Below are 19,426 nucleotides of genomic sequence, written 5' to 3'. Positions count from 1 at the left end.
GTACTTCTGTAATCTGTCGAAATCAATAAGTATAAAAATTGAAAAATTCTCCTATGGAACATAAAGTAATAGCTGACGCCAGTAGGTCTGAACAAAATAAAATGCTGAAAAAATTATACGTGTTCATAGCTATGAGTTAAAAACATGGAACAGCGTATAAATAATGAAGATTCCGTGACATTTAACGACCAAATACACAATAGACAATGACATTTACATAAATTACGTAGGTATGCAAATTAGATAAACCACTAGACCAACGCGAACTAGTTAGTTTAAATTTTTGCATAGCCTACCTAAGCTTTAGACTTGTGGTGGGTTCATACAGCCAAATAAAATAAAATAAGAATAAAATAAAATAAGAAATAAAGAATTCTTATTTGTGTGCGTTCATACAGTCAAATAAAATAAAATAAGAAATATATATTTGCTCATGCGCAGTACGATGAGGCTGGATAAAAGTTAACTTTTACGATTGTTTATAGTAATTTTACTATTTATAGTATATTTATTTATTAGTTGCCTACTATATTATACATTTTACTTATGTGAAATTATAAAATAAATTAAATCCAAACTGAAAATATTTGTAGGTTAGAATTAAGCGTGCGCAAAGCCGTTTTCACATAAAATAAAACAAGAAGTTAAAAGATAAAGACTTCTTATTTTATTTGTTATTTTATTTGGCTGTATGAACGCATGTACGGTATCCCATATAACCAACTTTCTTATTTTATTTTATTTTATTCTTATTTTATTTTATTTGGCTGTATAAACCCACCATTGGATAATATTTTATAATTTCAGCTTGCAGCATACAGGGTGACACAGTGTTCCGAAAAAGAACCATGCCTATCGGGTGTTCTGTTTGATATTTTTAGTCCAATGTTTTTTTTAATATTCTAGCAACAGATACACACTTAAAATATTTTCATTGATATATAGGGTGGTCCGAATTTCCAAATTGTAACTTCGGCAGTATAAAAAGTAAAAGTTAACGTCTCCTTTTTGCTGCCAGGGCTAATCTGGACGGGGCCTACTCTGTTTACGCGGAATCCGAACCGCGGTCCTCGGCTATGTCATGGTCAATGGCCTACTGACTTGGCAAGTGCCTAAATCGACTCTTACTCACGAGATATCCGATCTCATCCGGCCTCGAACCGGCGTGAATGAGCAGTGTGTGTCAATAGATTTTACACTTTTGCCTTTTTTTTGGGCAACAGCACGATACAGAGTTTCGAACCGGTCACCCATCCATCCACTAGTATCGCCTTACGTCGCTTAACTTCGGTGTTCTAATGGGAACCGGTGTTTCGACGTAGCTGGGCCGTTGCCCTTCGGCAGTATATTCTGCTGATAATAATAAGTAAAAAGGTCCGTCCTAAAATGCTTCGTTTAGGAGCTACAGGGTGGACAATTTTAATTTTTATTTAGATTTTTCCAAATAATTTCTGAACTAACATCGATATTTGGATGAAAATTGGGGTCTGGAAGTTTTTTTGACATGAGAAATTTTATTTCGATATCAATATGACGCTTACTTGTAGGGGGCGCCATTGGGGTGAGCCAAAAAACTAACCTCTGGAATTTATGGGTTAAAATGAACCTAATAATCGAAAAAAAAATATCCCCGGAAGGCAGGATTTTTAGCTCAGTTTTAAAAGGTATCGGTGACGATTCAAAGTTAAAAATAATAGCTCCCGTATATAGCGTTTGACGTCTTGGGAGCAGCAAGGTACAGCTTGCCATACTAGAGCCGTTCGGTATACAAGGAAGGTAATGTGGCTAGCACTACGCTTCAACCGCCTATTATTACCTCAGGATTGTGAATCCCAAGTACTCATTTAAGGCTGAGTCGACCTAGGTACCCAAACTATTTTTATTTTAATAAATATAGTCGGCTGCTGAAATGCCGGGTGTGGGATTCGAACCCACTACCTTGAGATTGGTAGACGAGAGCCTGTACCTGTACGCCACCGGGCACCTTTACCATTCAAAGTTTTAACTTTACCATTAAAAGTACCATAACTTTGAAACGGTTTGCGATAAAAAAATTTACATCGCAGATTCTAGTAGATCATAATTTTTTTAGAGTAAAAAATTTATCTGAGAGTTAAATGGCAGAGTCTACATGGTACTGTAAAAGTCCAAAATTCGGTGAATATCAATATACTCCCTGAATATGTTGAAAATCCCCGAGTATGTTGAAAATATTTTTTTTTATTGGATGAAAACAACAATAAAGTTATATATATTTGTACATATTGATTTATTACAATACGGAAAACGTTTTTCAATAAAAGCAAAGAAATTGTCCGCACATGCACGCTATCCAACCTTGATGCCAAGCCAACACAATGAAATAAACCGACAAAAAGCCAGTAATAACAAAAGCCTATATTCAGAAAACGTTACAATTCGTCTTCGATGCTTGCACAAATCACGTTACAAACGAAAAAAGATTAAAACCAAATAAATCAAACCCAGTCATACAACTAAGTTTTGATTGCTTTAGTTTCAACTTTTTTTTATTAATACGATTTTGCTTTGATGTAAGACGAATTGTATTTTTTTTGAAAACAAAGAATCACGAAAAAACGTTAAAACCAAAGCAGTCAAATTCATTAGTTCAACTAAGTTTTGATTGCTTTGGTTTGAATTCTAATTTTTTTAATACGATCTTGCCTTGATGTATGGTGCATGAGCATCCAAGACGAATTGTAAAGGTTTTTGAAAACAAAGAATCACGAAAAAGGTTGAAACCAAAGCAATCAAACTCATTTGTGCAACTAAGTTTTGATTGTTTTGGGTTCAATTTCTTTTCGTAATCCCTTTTTTAATACGATTTTATCTTGATGTAAGGTGCGTGAGAATGGAAAACGAATTGCTATGCTTTTTGAAAACAAAAAAAGTTGAAACCAAAAAAGTTAAACTCATACTAGTCTTGTTCTTTTTGTTAACATTTTAATACTTCTTTTTTGGAATTATTTAGTGCGATACCACCTAAAGTACACAGCACTAATTAATAGTCGCAACACTTTTTAAACAGCTAGGTAAGTGAAGAAAAATATGCCACGGCACTGTTTGGAGGTATGGCAACAATTCAGTCTCGGGTGTTATTGGTCCTTGTATTCTTTGGTCATCGGTTTCAACCTTTCGTTTTTCGCAATTCTTTGCTTTTTTAATACGATTTTGCATTGTGTGTGAGGATCAAAGACGAAAGTTTTTTAAATCTGCTTGTAGTTATAACCTGTGCTGTCACCGGAGCTCATTTGTATTTGTTGACACACACCAAACCCGAATTGATAAAATTAATAAATATTATCGACATTGACAGGTGAATGTTCATATTCACTAATTTCGAAGCTTCACAGTATCATCTATACCGAGATCTATACCATGTAATACAGCATATTTTCATATAATATCTTTTGAACAAACACTTAACGTAAATTTCCAATTAATAAAGTAAATAATTATTATGAGGGGTGTCTCACTGTTGGAATTACATGTACATTTTCTTGACAGTCGCTGGCAGTCATTGGCAGTCTTATGGCAGTCGCCTATAATAATTACATGGCAGTCATAGGCAGTCTTCTACGCAGTCATTGGCAATCGCTTGGAAATAGAATGATATTTTGGCAGTACATGTACATTTTTTGCCCAAGTGAGACACCCCTCGAATTATTATAGAGGCTCATGGCTTGATTGGTTATCGGTTATCTCCATTTGTTTCTGTCTTTCGCCTTTATTCTCCACCCATCCACTCTTATCCTTCTCAAGTCCTCTTCTACATCCTTTTTCCACCTGATTCTCGGTCTACCCCTCCTTCTCTTTTTACCTATTTCACGTTTCATTATCATACTAGGAATTCTTGCTTCAGCCATTCTTTCAATGTGTCCCAGCCACCTCAGTCTTTGTGCTCTTGCGTTATACTCGATGCCCGATATAGTTGCTTTAATTGTTCATTTGTTCTTATGGTCCATATGTTGTCTATCTTCTTTCCTCCAAAAATCTTCTGGTCTAAGGTCTAAAAAATTTATTATAATATACGATAGATTATAAATCTAGAACGAGTAGAATTATTATGTATTTAGAATAATTTAACAATACTTCAATATATCACTATTGCATAAATGGGAGATTGCGGTGAATAACAGGTATGCAAATTAGAAAATCCACTAAAAGATTATGTAATAAGCTTGATTTTGCACAAGATAAGCACATTCTAATGTTTAATTTCATTAAGAAAAATAATTTTTATTTGAAAGACTTTATTTAAAACGTTTCAATAAGAACATAATCATGTTTATATCTAATTACTATTACTAACTGTTGCCGTAACATCTGTTAATTGAACTTGATATTCTTACATAATTTCGTGGGAACTATATGAAACAATACACAAAACCAAACTTATATGGAATCATCTATTATTTTTCATAATCTTTGAGACGTATGAAAATTTTGTGTTTATGAATAAAACTCAGTTCTTACCAATGACTTTTAATGAAAAATAATCCATATAGCAATAAAAAAGAATCAGTTCCCAAAATAAGCAAAATTGCATTTTTTTGTTTTCTAAAACGAAATTAAAATTATAGTTGATCAAACCAAACCAAACCAAAAATGGCTTGATTTAGAAGTCAAATTTCTGTATAGTAAACGAAGTAGGCTTGAAATTGAAGCCTATGGACTTTACAAAAAACTTACTTATAAGCTAACTAATGTAGAGTATGAATGTTGGTGTCTCTTTCAGAGAAATATGTTTGTGGTTATCAATTCAAAATTTGTTAAGAAAATGTCCATTTTGAATAGTAAGTTTAAAAAATTAAAAAGCTCTAAAAACAAACATGTTTTCCAAAGAGACATAAACATAGTAGAGAATCTTTCTTCGCAGACTTTTGATAAACAAGAGCTCAGTTTATTAAACAAAGGTTTAAAATTTGCATTGCCCAACTCTGCAGGTAGCGCTTTGGAGGAAATCGTCATTGGTGTTGAAACTGCTATTCAGCACTTGCCCGATGCTTCTAAACTATTTACAAGAGAGGCTTGTAGAAATCAGTTATCAAAAAATATCGTTTCAAGTAAATCATTAAAATCTAACAAGGAGCACAATATTGTCAAGAGTTTGCGTAACAAAGATTGTTTCTACCTAAAAGCTGATATGTTGGGAGAAATATGATGGGCAAACTAGAAGATCAATATTAACTAGATTTAAAGAACATTTAGCTCAGATAAGATATGGTAGACAGGATAAATCTTGTGTTGCCGAATATATTGTTGATAAAGAACATTGTATAGATCTTAATAATTTAAAATTAATTAAACAAGTCTCAAATTACAGGCAATTAGATGCATATGAAAGCATCAGAATTAATAAATGTAAAGAGAGTATGAACAGAGACAACGGTCCAATTCCTGCAAGTTCTTTCTTCCTACTACTCTAGTGGCGGAAATCTAACTGTTACGCTCAGTTGGCTCTAACTTGGTTGGCTAGATTTTGCCACGCCCACTCGGTGCCCACTGGGCGAGTATATAAACGCTCAACTTGTAGATTGTAATTTAGTTTATAATCATCTGCTGATGATGCTAACATAGTTAGAGAAACGCGCGTCCAGTGTAAAAGTAAAAGTGTATTGTGGTGATTTAGTGTTTTTATTTTGACGAAATTAAGATTTAAATTTTTAATGGCCAAAAAGCAAAAACAAAAAGAAAATTGATAATTTTAATATTCTTTTTTGCCACCTCTAGCCCTTATGCTAGCTTCTATCCGCGCTGGCATGCTTCTTATTAAATTCTCAATATTGTCTTGGGATATGTTTTCCCATTCTACTAATGCTGCATCAATAAGCTGTGCAAGATTTCCTGGATTGTTTCGACGAGCTCTAACCTTTTTTTTGAGCTATTCCCACAAGTGTTCGATAGGATTTAGATCATATCTCCGACCCGTTAAAGTTTGTTGAAGTGGTAACAATGGAGTTTTTCCTCCCAGTATAATACCGCCCAGATCATTACAGTTCCTCCTTGCTACAGATTTGGCAGCCTGAAGTCTCGCTAGTCTTCCTGGAGCTCCGAGAACCCGAATTCGATGGTTATCTGATCTCAGGCCATTTCTGGTCTAATCCAAAAAAAGAACATTTTGTCAATTCTCAGTTATCCAGTTTTGATGTTTAAGGCATCAATTTAGCCGGTCAATTTTATTTTACCGAGATAATTGTGGGATCCGTAACTCTCTCCTACTGTAAAATCCTCGAGCACGAAGCCTTTTTCTCATGGTTTCAACTGAAACGTTCACACCTGTAGCTGCCAGAAGTTGTCTTTGTAGCTCTGGAACGAGCATTGGGATTTATTCTAGCAATTTGGCACACAAGGCGGTCTTGTTGTTCAATTGTGACTCTTTGATGACTTTGTCTGGGCCTATCCTTGTGTGTTCCTAATTCCAAGTACCTTGCATATGTTTTCGATACAACACCCTGGGTAACGCCTACTATCTCTGCTACGTCTCTTTGGAGCATTCCTTGTTCGGTGAGAGCAATCATTCTTCCCTTCTGTGCATCTGTTAATCCAACTTAAGGCATTTTTTTTATTTTTTTGAATCGAATGAAAATTACTGGACAATCGTGATTTTACTACTGAACACAAAATTCAAAAGAAAATAAATCGCGGCAGTCGTTTATTCTTTATTATCATTTACAACAAAAAACCTTATCTTAAAATTGTATACCAATTTTTATCCTTGCAAGAAATTTAGTCAGAAATAAAGAGTGATTCCATATAAGTTTGGTTGTGTGTATGTTAATGAACATCAAATATGTGATATATGTATTTACAATAAACGATATAAAATTGCAAAAGGTTAGATTTAGATTTATATTATTTTTTATTATCAAGAATTACAACGTAATACATTTTTTAGTATGTACCACGATTTCAAAAGCTAATATAAAAAATATTAAATTGCTAATTGATATTATTGATTCGGCATTTTTCAAATAAAACTTTTTCATCAAAATTTGCTGAAATATTTATGAAACTAAAAGTCTGCATAAATACTGACAAAGTAAAAGCCCAAACTCAAAATATTGTATAGCTTTCTTAATCTAAAAGGTTTATATAGGGTGCGTCTCAAAAGTGGCTCACCCCCTATAACTTTTTTATTTTTTCAGATAAAACAACGAGATTTGGTATGTTAGTATATGACATAAATTGGGATTGATTGACGTATTCAATTGTTTTCGGTCACTTCCGATTTCGCCGGAAATGACTACAACTTTTGATTTTTTAATGGCACTCTCGGTTTTTTTTACTTTATTCAATAGAAAATGACACTCTGAATCGAATGACATATTATATGTCAATTTTTGACATAGTCACTCAAAAACAAATTTTATTTTAAATTTCAATCTAGAGTGCCATGGCTGTGTTAAAAACACTAATTTTTAACCAAGGAGCCTTGGAAAAATAGATTTGATCGTCTAATGTTTTTAGTGCCTTGTCCTGGCCGGTTAAAAGATGCCCAAATCGTATTTTGAATCATATCTCAATTTTTTCAAATGGAACGAGGGGGGCTCATTAGCTTATTTGGAAAAACCATTTTTTTACGAATAATTTGATACCACACACTTGGTATTTTGAGTCAAATTATCGTTATGAACCGTATGTTATAATTTCAAATAAACCATATGCCAAATTATCAAAAGTTGACATATGATATGTCATTCGATTCAGAGTGTCATTTTCTATCGAATAAAGTAAAAAAATACCGAGGGTGCCATTAAAAAATCAAAAGTTGTAGTCATTTCCGGTGAAACCGGAAGTGACTGAAAACAATTGAATATCTCAATCAATGCTAATTTATATCATATACTAACATACCAAAGCTCGTTGTTTTATCTGAAAAAATAAAAAAGTTATAAGGGTGAGCCACTTTTGAGACGCACCCGGTATAGTTCATGTATTTCTATTCAATAAATATGAGACTGTTTTCAACAGAAAAACTGGTTTATATTTAGAAAATATGAGTCAAGTGCCATTTAAGCCAGTCACACACGTTACAGTATTCTTTCATAAGTCTATATTAACTTTCTTTTTGTTTACTTTTGTGGTTTTCACCTCATTTAGCGAACTAACGCCAATTAGACTTGCGCAAGTCTGGGAATCAAAAATTTAAATTTTCTAGAAACTTGCACTAGTTTAGATACTTGCGCATATCTTCCCACATACGATCCAGTATACTTACGCAAGTATCCGTGTGTGGCTGATAATAGTAAAGCAGCGTTGTATATACTTGATTGCTAGTACTTCCGTTGAACATTTTAAAAAATGCATGTTTACACTAATCAACTTATTGTGCAAGAACTATCGAGACCACTGAGATGGTTATGGTGATGAGTTTCTTGTTTTTTGTTTGAAAAAAAAAAAAGAAAATTCAAAAAGCGAGAGTATGGGTAAAACCATAAATAAATTGAAGGCAAAATTCTTTATTCCAAAAAGCTGTCATAGGCAGCATCTCTCATATATTACTTTTATAATGTATATTTCTAATGTTCCAAAAATTGATAAAAAACATAATTTAGTAGGCAGATCACCCGCTTGGTATCATTTCATGAAACTGCTAATGCAAGAATTTGACATGTTAACACGTTACAATTTTTGCTCCGCAAGCCCTAACACGCAAAGTATATCAATCTACTTTACTTGTAAGTACTTGAAACAATGTTTGCATTGTTCAGATACTTGAAATCAAGTATTAGCGCAAGCAACACTTGCATCGTGTAAATCACCTTAAGATCCAAAAAAATCAAGGCGTCTTCAAGAATGGCAAAAAAATAAAAAACCACGGATATTTTCAAAGTAGTACAGCCAAAAAGAATATCTCAAGATACAGGTCAAAATACAATAAACTTTTACTCTGATACACGATTAAAAAATAAAAATAAATCAATTAATGATAGGGAGGTTAAGAATTCGAATGTAACTTATACATATATCAGCATTATACTACTTATTTTCAGTTATTGACTTATAATAAATAATAATATGATAATGTTAGGTTGTACATGCTGGTAGAGGTAATTACCCCCATTACCCCTCCCTTATAATACGCCAATGCTTTGCTCTATATACAGTATGTCCCCGGATTGTCTTTAAAAAAGGAAAAACTTTTTATTATTGACATTTTGAGAAATATGTATTGTTATTTTTGCTTGTTCTAAAATGGTTAATCCCGTTTTTACTTTTACAAATTTTCATACCGTTTTAGAAAAAAAATAAAAAAAAAACACGAAAATATGGCTGAATTTTTTCGAAGTCCTAAAAACCAATAGGCCTATCTATGGCAAAATCATTTAGGCTCTATTCCGTTGCAAAACCAGGCGAACCAGACCGGTAAACTACGGTAAAGAGCGGTTCTGGCGGTTCCTGAAAAACATCGGTTTGATACTTTGAATAAGAAGACTAAGGGAGGAGCATATCAAAAATCTTAGGTACACCGCGATCGGTCTCAAATATGGCCGACTTAAATTCCGGTTTATCAATGCCGTTCTAATTTTATTTAACAGATGTAAAACTATGATGTAGGGTAGACGTGGGGTAGACTCAATCATTTGTTATTTTATTTTACATTGTGAATAAATGTTGGTAGTTATTAAAATTGTGATAAAAATATATAATTCTAATAAAAATAGATAAGTTATAATAAGTATTTATTAACACAAACATCCGATACGCTACTGAAGCAGGTAAGTCAAATTAACGTATCAACATTCTGTGACGTCTGATCTTTGACGAGTAGTAAATAAAAGCTAAAATGCAAGAAAAATATATAATTTAATTAATTTAAGTGAATTTCATAAATGATCGGTTTGCTACACGTATGTATATTATACATATAGTCAGTTACTAGCGAACAGTTGTTCCATTATTTCACTCAATTTTTGCCGAGATCTACCCACGCTACACAACCAACTATTTTAGAGTCTTTTTCGATAAATCGCGATAGTGTCACTGTTAATTTAAGTTCTGCCACAATTTCCATCTAGATTTACTACCTTTATACAACTATCAGTAGTAGAATAAATAATAAATAACATAAAATAAGCTCCGTAAAGACTGACAAATCCACAAAATTTCAAATCAAATTCAAATGTGTCAAATGAATCGTCAAACAGAACTGTCAAGGATCCCCACCCTAGAGTGCTTTTTTCGCCCACCATGCATGAATACATGGATAGCATTATGCTTCTTCCTTAGTCTTCTTATTCAAAGGTTTGATACGGAAGGGTTTGGTAAAATATTGGAAAAGTCAAATGTTGACGTTTCCTAAATTTCAATACCTCTATTATAAAATGTATCTTTTATGCATTTTTAATGTAGGTACCTATTCTCTGCTTTTAGGTTTGCTTCTTCTTTTCAATGGAGTTTAATATTGAAAAGTACTTTATTAATAAACTGTTAAACTCGTTAGACAGCTCAAGTGAAGATTTGCAGGTCCAATATTAAAACAGATCGATAATAAATAAACAAATCTAATCAATATTTATATTTTTATAGCTACAAAACATTCACGATTACTTGTTGTCTTGTTTTTCATGTTTTCTTTAAATGTTCCTGACATTAAGAAACAATGGCTGCATGATAAGTTTAAATGGTCCTAAAAAGTAATTTTATATAGTTAATGAAATGTATTTACCTTTACTGCCTACCTCCATTGCTGTTGGATGTAAATACAAAATATTATTACAAATTTTAGAAATTAAATGAGAATTTCACTCGAACAATATTTGCTTGATTTCTGTCACATAAATGACATTGATTGACAAACAAAACCAGAAAAACCAGCCTTCTGGCGCTGGTTAGTTTGGTGACAGTTATAACCGAATTTTTCAGGAACCGTGTTCCGTAATAAGAAAACCTTCAGGAAACCGATAGAAACGGACCATAAAACCATAACCAAGGTAAGCAACGGAATACACCCTTAGTTTTTATTCTTGGATAGATGGTTACAGAGATGGTTAGTATTAATTTTGATTAGCGTTATTGCTATTTTAGTTAGCAGAAAATGTATAATTACCTTTTCAGTAGCCCTGAACCAAGTTAATTTAGAGCTATCCAAAAAAATCCTTTATGGGTATTTCGCCACTGCACTGCAAGAAAATCTACAAAATAAAATAATTATTTTTTGTAAACACTTCTGCGTTAAACCTAAACGGACGCTGCTTGTAAGAAGTTATGTTTATAGTAATACAAATTTACCTAACAAAGAAAAAAAATACTTAACGTTTCGGAAAGTTATCTCTTTCTCCCAATATATACTATAAACATAACTTATGACAAGCAGCGTCCGTTTAGGTTTAACGCAGAAGTGTTTACAAAAAATAATTATATTATTTTGTAGATTTTCTTGCAGTGCAGTTGCGAAATACCCATAAAGGATTTTTGTGGAAAGATGAATCCGCCACATAGGTATAGACATTTTTTAAGTTTAGAGCTTCTTTAACATTTTAAAACAGCAAAAAATATGACGTTAATTTAATTTGATGAATTTTTAAGAACGTCAGCTGACGTTTATGAAGAATGCATTTTTCTCAAAATGTTAATAATAAAATAGTGCTTCCTCTTGGAAAGTAAAGATAATCCCGAGACATACTGTATCTACATACATTTATAACTAGTACTAAATAAAAATAACTGATCCCACCATGTTTCAATAGACCAATTTAGGTTTATTGACAAATATCATGACAATGTCTACTAAATACGAAGAGAATAATAAAGATAAAAATTAGACCAATAAAATAATATTTTTTCCATTGCAGCTGTTAAAATTGCCTTATATATCTATCAAAAATAGTAGTAAATATAGTATAAAATAGTTAACCGCAAGAGCAGATTAAGTGATACTTTAACAGCGAGGATAGGTTAAAAACTTTATTTCTTCTCGCATGTTTTTTAATTGCTTCCATTTTTGAAAATTTTTGTATTCCTTTTCATAAGTTATTCGGCATTTAAATGGAAGTAGTTTGGATATGGCGTTTGTCGCATCAGCCTGAATATCTGTTGGTAATTTACTTATTTCGTTTTGAGCCATTTCTGGCTCCAATTCATGCAATCGACACGAAAGGGAATTAAAAAATAGTGACTCAAAACTGACAACTAAAGAGACAGCTTTATTTATTTGTCAAATTACATAGAAACCAACGCCAACCCAGCACAATATTTTTTCTACTCGTAATAAATTCCTTGAAATAATAATTTCTAAATATTTTTTAAAACGTAACTCGCTATGGAAAAAAATATTGTTTTATACACGACGATAAAATTGCATTATCGTCTCCCCAAATTAATTCACTCGAGATTTCATCGCTCGTGAATTAATCTTAAATAAAAAATAACCATTAACCTGTTATTAACTCTACTATATTGGTCTACAACGATGTATAAATATACTGATTTTTAACGAAAAATACTTAGTTGTCGTTAAACATTATTTGCGTTGTAATTTAACTCATTAACATCAATTGGAATACATTTCTTATTTTGTTTTAATATGTCCATTAAATTAATTAATATATAATTATGATAATGTTAGTACAGTTGTATTAATGTGTCATTCTTTGATGACTTGGTGACACTTTAACATACAAAAAACTAGTAAATCAGAATACAAAAGCTATTTCATAAATTAAATAATATGTATCGTAATGTGTGTAAATAAAGTACATACATTACGTAGCTTGCGTTACTTGGTACTACACTTTTACTATACCTACTGGTTAAAAATAGGTTAATTAGTTTAAAACTCATAGTTTTACGTGACGAATTATCGTTGATTGTCCAAAGATAACAAACATAGCGTGAGACTAAATAAAATGAGGAAAAATCTATACTAATATATTCTCAAACCACTCAACGTAAGAAGCTCAATTTTGGCATACCTACAGGTTGATTCTAGGGTGTAGAGGTTCGATAAGAAGGGGTTTTTCGAAATTCCAGTTCCAAGGGTCAAAAACGATCAAGTTTCCGAAAAACGCTTAAACACGTTTATTTTATTTTGTTTTTGACATATTTTAAGATTTTTTAAAAATATATACAGGGTGTTTTGAAAAATCTGGTCATTCATTAATCACGATCCTGCTTAAGGCGCTTGACGTAAAAAGCTGATTTTTGGAAAACGGATTGACTTTAGGGTGCAGAGGTTCGATAAGAAGGGATTTTTCGAAACTCGAATTCTAAGGTGGTGAAACCACCCCTCAAATATTAGAATATTTTTTATTTAAAAACCGGTGAGTTTTTCGGAAAAACTCTAAAAATAAATAAACACCTATGCTTTATTTTGTTGTTTTACATATTTTAAGGTTTTTTAAAAATTTATACAGGGTGTTTCATAAAATATGACCATTGAGTAATCACGATTCTGCTTAAACTGCTTGACGTTTAAAGCTGATTTTTGGCAAACGGATTGACGCTGACGAGTGTAGAGGTTCGATAAGGAGGGGTTTTTCGAATCTCAAATTCCGAGAGGGTGAAAACGCCCCTCAAATATTACAATATTTGTTATTTAAAAAACTGGATTTATTTTGTTTTTTTACATATTTTGATTTTTTTTAAAACATTATACAGGGTGTTCCAAAAAGTTGGGTAATTGATTAACCACGATTCTGCTTAAACTGTTTGACATAAAAAAACAACAAACGGATTTTTTTAAGGAGGTGAAATGGGGTAAAAATGATTTTTATCTTTCATATTTAGTAACTGCCAAAATATAATAATATCACCATATTGCTTTTTCTCATGCTGACATAAATGTGAATTTTTTTTATCCAGTTTGTATGTTAATGGAAATTCTTGCTTTGCTTTATAATCACCATCACATATGATTAATTCGACGCGGACGAAGTCGCGGGTACACGCAGTATAAAACATATATAAACGCACTTGTGCACTAATTATACACAAATATAATACCTAGAGATGTGGAACCTTGTAGTGTGATATCGAATTTATCATTTAAGTGTTGCCAAAGAGGAAAAAATTAAAGGAAAATTTGGAGCTAATATCTACAAACGGACAAATTTTTCCATTCTTCATTTTTTTTTTGTTTCTTAAAATTTTATTTGTAATAACTTTAAAGAACAATGGTATCCTATAAAAATTTATCTATATTTTATTGCCCAGCAAAATTAATTACCATTCTACTATAGATATTCTAATTAGTATTTCAACTAACGTGTTCTTGAAATTGTTAGTCATGATTTGTTTGCTAATTATTATATTACAAGCATATGGTTCAATGTCCTAGAATAAAAGCAAATGTCGAATCTCTCGTAAGAATATACAGACTAAGTTTTGTAAATAGTCCAGGTAATTACGAATATTATATAGGGTGTGAGCCTTAAACAAGTGCAAATATTTTCAGGGCTAGTAGATCTCGATAAAAGGAACATATTGTTTCTTTGTCGTTTTTCAAATAAGTCCAAAATAACCGAGTTTTTCAAGTTTGAAAATTTAAAAAAAAATTGACTTGTTTTTAAAAAAATTTGAGAGCCACCGGAAAACAAGTAAATTTTTTTTTGTGAACAGGCAGTTTTAAAAAGTTTTCTAAAATATACCTAAAGGAAAATTTAGAAGAAAATGCAAGACTTTCAACATCTTTTTTTGTGAAAAAAAAACACATAGACGTGTTCCTGGTGTCCAAATATACCACTTCTTAAAAGTATTTGCACTGATTTAAGACTAACTCTGTATAATAAATATTAGTTATTTTTTATGGTTAATATAACTTGCTGGTTGTCAAAACGGCAGAAGCATGCTTTTTAGAATACTCGCTCTGGCCAATGCTCAATTACTAGAATTTTGTACGAGTAGTATTACGACGCTGTTAGCAGCTTTACCATATCCAAGTAAATAATAATACATATAATTATCGTAATCTTAAATCGTACAGGGTATTCAAATTTCTACGCCAAACTTTCGTACTAGAAAAATAATATACAGGGTGTTCCATTTAAAGAAAGGAAGAAAAATTATTTTCTATTTTAGAAAGTTTGGCGTAGAATTTTGAACATCCTCTATGATTTAAGATCGCGATATTTGCAGCATAATAAGTACAGACCATCTAAAGTAAGTACCTAATATAGTAGTTTTCATTTCAGGGCAGTTTTTGTTTTTTTAATAATTTTTTTAAGAAAGGCTGAAAAATATATATTTTTTATTTATGTATTAATATCTTTAAAGCAATCGAAAAATATTTTCTCATATCTTAGAATTATGTAAACTGATCTCAAATGAAGCCAAAAATGCAATAATATACAGTTTTTTTTAAAGTCATTCCGATCCACTCACACTTTTTTGAGCCACTTTGTAGAAGTTAAAATATTTTCCCGAAATACATCCTAGTAGGTACATGTTTTAGATTTGCACTTAAACACAATTCCTAAGTTTTTTATTCTAGGAGCTGCAGATGCCCGACGCACTATTGCCGTACCCTGTATGTAAAATTATATGGGAAATATTATAGACCGTAATTTCTAAGCCAACTGGACGCTGTTTTTTTTTCATGGTATAATAATCGGCTGTTCTGTAAACTTTGGCTGGACTGCGATATTAATTTAAATTAAATTCTCTGTTTTAACAACTCAAATAAATCGTGTAAATATTTATTATATCCTGCTTAAATTAACAGCTTCAAAACCGATAATTATTATAACATCTTTTGATCTCTTTATTATTTTAAGTATTTTATAGTAAACTTCAGTAGTTTTCGCAGTTTTATAGAAGCTTGTTGCTGCATTTTGTAAAACTGTTTGTTCCTAAATCAAGATGAAACTAAAATTAAAATTGATTATGTTTTATATACAATATTTCTTCATAAATTTACACTGTCAAGTGTAAAAAATTTGTATTACTACTACTATTAAATATTGCTTAATTAATTTATAGGTGAAATTATCTTCCTGTAATAAATATGCCGACATAAACCAATTATACCCCTCGGCTAGAATGTTCTATCTGGTATATTATGAGTTACATAACGAAAATACTGTTAGAATAATTAATTAAACACCTGTCAGTTAAAGTCAAGTTAAAATCCGGTCATATATAAATCAAAATTAATTTCCAAGAATTACTCTCAGACAATTTAGTTTCTACAGGGTCCGGCAAAAGTGCGTCGGGCTGTAGCTCCTAGTAGAAAAATATTAGGAATTTTGTTTAATTGTAAACCTAAAGCACGCCTAAAGCACGTACAGGGTGGGTCAAATTCGACGCTTTTAAATGGAAACACCTTTTTCTATAGGAGATAGACGTAAACTAATATCCGTGTCTGGAGCTAAATTTTCATCAAAAACATGATGGTGAAAACCGCAAATCAATATTTGTTACCGTTTCGGAGTTACGGGGTGTTTTTCAAAAATATGCATTTTTAACAAATCGCTGTTTCATTAAAAAAAAAATTACAAATACAAGAACTCTTCTGAAATCAAAACTATTTTAGGTATTTACTTTAGATGGTATATACTTAACTTTCCTGCAAATATCGTAATCTAAAATCATACAGGATGTTCACAATTCTATGCCAAACTTTATAAAATATAAAATAACTTTTCTTTGTTTTTTTTTAAATGGAACACCCTGTATATGATTTTTTTATTAGATGCAGAATTAAAAAATGAATATTTTCTGTATCTAAAGTACTTCAAAATTTTTAATGGTTTCGCAGATACATGCAGTATTATTTTATATCTCTCAACGGTAAAATACGAGAGAAAAATCATTGGGTAGCTTTTATAAACATTTGCTATGGAAAATGCCATATGAAATATAAAACAGCTAATATCTGCGAAACCGTTAAAAAATTTGAAATACTCAAACATATAAAAATAAAATAATATTTTTTTAATTCTCCATCTGTTAAAAAATAATATACAGAGTGTTCCATTTAAAAAAACGAAGAAAAGTTATTTTATATTTTAGAAAGTTTGGGGTAAAATTTTGATCATCCTGTTTGATAACGATTACCATATTTATAGCAAAGTAAGTACAGACCATCTAAAGTAAATACTTAATATAGTTTTGTTTTCGGGACAGTTCTTGTATTTTTAATAATTTTTTTTAAGAAATGCTGATTTTTTATTTATTTATTAATATCTCTGAAACTATCAAAATATATTTACTCATATCTTAGGATTATGTAAAGTGATCTGAAAAGAAGCCAAAAATGCAATAATATACAGGGTATTCCATTTTAAAAAACTCATCCTGATCCACTCACACTTTTTGGAGCCACCCTATAGAAGTTAAAATATTTTCCTCGAATACATTTTAGAACACACTTTAGATTTGCACTTAAACAAAATTCTTAAGTTTCTTATTCTACAGATGCCCGACGCACTATTGCCGGACCCTGTATATTGTAATAAAATAATGATCTTAAGCAGACCCCATAGTGTTAAAAAATAATTTCGTAAATTTATAAAATATATTTTTTTCTAATTAAAAATAATTAAGATATCCAGTAAAACTCCAGGTGAATAGTTATCTAGCAAACATTATCACTGTTTTCTTAAACTACTCTTTTGAATACCAATATGTGCTCTGCAGCGTTGCTTAACGCGGGTTTTTCCATTTTTCGTCTTTTAGTAACACTTCAGTCAGAATTGGGGTTCCCATATGTCCATATTTACCCGGATATGTCCGAGTTTTTAACACAAATCTACTAAACCGTCAGCTGAAGTGGATGCGGATCTTTCAGGTCCTTCTTTTCAACGGAAAAACTTCAACAGCTTCAGAGAATTAGGGAAAGTCATACCAAGTACTTCTCCAATGGCTCTCCAAATAAAAATAATTTTTTTAGGTGAAATAACGTGAACAGAGGATCAAGCAATCTCTGAAAAACTAGACGATAGCAAGCTTAGTGTTTTTTTAATTAATATTCAGCCCTTAAGACATAAAAACGGATGAATTATATCTTTTATTAGAAGAGGTCAATTTTCCAGAAATTGTTGCCATAACTTTGGTTAATATAGATGAGCCTGTATTTGTCAAAAATTACACTACAGTAACTAGATTCAATAGAAGTAACTCATCTCATGGAGGTACTATGATAATGTCTACTAACAACAACTTTACGGCAGTAACTAAGTTCAATACTCTAATATCCGAAAAAAAAATGAATTTTCCGTCGGTTATCATAATGCTTTTGACCTTTATATTATTTGTATTTACAGAACACCTGACGCTGACGTGCATATTTTCAGTCAAAAATTGCTAAGCTTGCTTGAATCCCTACCTATAAAAAGTAAATTGATTTTGTGTGGCGACCTAAATATTGACTTTTCCAGTGTGTGTGCAGTTAGGGAGTCTCTCCAGTCCATTTTTCATTCTTTTGGTTAATGCATGAGGCATGTTGACTCACCAACTAGAATAACTAAAGCTGGCCTAGTACTATAGATTATGTCGTGTCGTCTTTTGACCCGGAATTCGTTGACTGTAGAGTCCTTCACTCAGTGAGATTCTTAGGACTTGTTGTAGACAACTAGTTAAAATGGGACTTCCACATCGAAGCCTTATCAAAGAAACTAAGCACTGTCTGTTTTGCGCTAAGATCAGTTTCTAAGGAACATAATTCATCAACCTCTAGAATGGTCTATTATGTCCTTTTTGAGTCGCATCTTCGTTATGCCCTTCCATTCTGGGTTACTTGCTGCGTGACAAAATTTGATCGTATTTTCAAACTTCAAAAGAGAGCAGTTCGATACTTATTGGGACTAAACAGTAGAACTCACTGCCAGAATTTCTTTAAAAATTTCAAAATACTGACTCTTCCTTCCTTATTCATTTTTGAATCCGTTTGCTTAATCCGCAAGCACATATTCTCTATTTCCGAAAGGCCTTCTCACAACTATCCACTTAGGAATGCGGAGCACGATATTTATCTGCCAACCCCGAGCTCAGAACTAGTTAAGGGCTCAATACTGTACAATGCCAAGAAAATGTACAATCATTTGCCTTCGAATATCAAGTCACTTTCATTCTTTCCCGCATTTCGCAAAGCTCTGAAATTATACTTACTGAGAGAGCTCTATGTGCGGTAAACGACTTTTTTGTTGATGTTTAATCATGAACAATTTTGAATTTTAAAATTTTGATCATTTCACACACTGATTAAAGGTCTAATATTTAATATTTAATATTTGATAACTCTTGATTTTATGACATATAACATGATTTTATCCATTTACAGTTTTCCTTTTGTAACATTTTCTAGATACGCCTGTGTTCTGCAATGTCCATATATGTTTTATTTGTAATTTTATGACGTAACTTTTTTTGAATTGCTTTGTATTGTATGACATTTTTTTGTATTATTTGTATATTTGTTTTTGTGCTTTTTTGTTTTGTGAATGCTTTGTCGATGAAGCTGTTT

The 19,426-nt window shown here is 31.6% G+C and overlaps 1 protein-coding gene and 1 pseudogene across 1 annotated transcript in view; one reads left to right on the top strand and one right to left on the bottom strand.

Annotated features, from left to right (window-relative positions):
- The window catches only part of LOC115885044 (facilitated trehalose transporter Tret1-like), a 91,090-nt gene that overhangs the window by 2,222 nt on the left and 69,442 nt on the right, over positions 1 to 19,426 (top strand). The gene's annotated exons all lie outside the window — the stretch shown is intronic.
- Positions 1,215 to 1,335, bottom strand: LOC115885069 (annotated as a pseudogene).

Source organism: Sitophilus oryzae, unplaced genomic scaffold (assembly GCF_002938485.1).
Source record: "Sitophilus oryzae breed Bouriz unplaced genomic scaffold, Soryzae_2.0 scaffold_359_pilon_pilon, whole genome shotgun sequence".
Taxonomy (NCBI): Eukaryota; Metazoa; Arthropoda; class Insecta; order Coleoptera; family Curculionidae; genus Sitophilus; species Sitophilus oryzae.
The sequence above is the reverse complement of the archived record's forward strand: the minus strand, read 5'-3'. Positions and strand labels throughout refer to the sequence as shown.